Source organism: Acartia tonsa, chromosome 6, assembly GCF_053477335.1.
Source record: "Acartia tonsa isolate MP-2025a chromosome 6, ASM5347733v1, whole genome shotgun sequence".
NCBI lineage: Eukaryota > Metazoa > Arthropoda > Copepoda > Calanoida > Acartiidae > Acartia > Acartia tonsa.
This window is the reverse complement of record NC_137265.1, coordinates 29,279,814-29,281,443: the sequence shown is the minus strand read 5'-3', so window position 1 is coordinate 29,281,443 and position 1,630 is coordinate 29,279,814.

Below are 1,630 nucleotides of genomic sequence, written 5' to 3'. Positions count from 1 at the left end.
AAATAAAAACAAATATATTCAATGTTATCCAATTCAATAACAAGAAAATGATGTCTAATAGTAGCGCAGCAATGAAAAACTAGAAAAAGTAAAAAAAAAATATTTTTGCAAAATTTACATAGGAAATAATTATGTTACAAAGTTCTATATAAAACATATTATGTCGTTTTTCAAAGCCATCTTCGAGGAATAATCTACATAACGTACAGACAAACTTAAAACATAGAGTAGCTTCGCCACTGAAGAAAAACAATTTTAACTTGTTGAACAACCTGTTAAAATAATTAACAAACTTTATTGCCAGGTTTTTGTAATGAAATATATAAGCATTAAAACTAAAAAAATTACTAATAAGGCAACAATTTTAAACAAAAAAACATAAAAATACATGTATAACAGTAATAATATTGTTAAAAACGAGCAAAATTAAGAATTATATCCTTAAATATTTATAAAATTGTATCTTGTATATGTAGGGTTGGGTGGTTTGGTGCGGAATTTCATGTATCGTATTGCACTTCAGTGTATACTTTTAAATCTACCTGCAACATTTTTTTCACTTTTACGCCGCTAAGCTAGCTTTAAAAATATTTTATTTTACAAGAAATACATTATTCTCATAAAAAAACATTCAGTTTCTTAAAAAATAATTAAAATATATATTATTTGTTAAATTGTTATTTAAAAGCTAGCTAGATTTGTTGACAAAAATTCTGAATAAACCAAATTTTCTCTGTCATATTTTTTCTTTTTTAGGTGAATGAAATTTAAAATAAATAGAAGTAAAAAGTTATGACCGTTTTCAAATTTTAAAAATGTTTCATTTTTTAGTGTAAAAAGGAATATTTTGTGCTTTAATATTAAACTAACAAAAATATTCAAATATGGGGATTATTATACTAAAAGTTTTAATCGTTTTCTTACTTTTCTATACCGGTTAATTTATGAAATTCGGCCTTTTAATAATTATATTTTATGCATTTTTTGTAATATTAGAATTGGCATTTGTTTTTCAAACAAAACGGCAAATTTCACAAAAAAGGAAGCAAAATAAAAACCAAAATAAATAAAATGCTCACGCAACCTATTTTTGAAAGTAACGGTATAGTCGTCTTCGATTATTTGCCACACCAAACCAAAAATACATAAACACGGATTTTTTCTCTGTTTAATACTATAGTCAGCTTTCTTATCAAGAAAATATATTTTCAATTTTGAAATTCAACGTATGCTTTGCTCTGAAATCTTAATTTTTCTATAAAAAAATAATTAGCTAGCTTTACTTTATTAAGCTAAACAAATACAACATCTCTTATTTCAAGCTGCATCTCCCATAATTCCCCCTAAAACTGTATTTACTCTTCTCTTTTTCCTTACTTTACCACCAGCTTCATATTTACCCCAACATTTGGAGTTCTATCTCCATTCCCCTCTCTTCCTGCCCCTCCCATCACATTAGGCTAAGTTGCCAACTTTAGTAATCAAACTAATAATTTTAATAACCATTTTTTTATGGTTTAAAACGTCATAGATCATGTTTGTTAAAATTTTTCTTGAAAAAAAATTAAATTTAATATAATTATTATTTTCTTGCTTTGGTAGCATTGTTACGATGCCAAAAGCCTGCAAT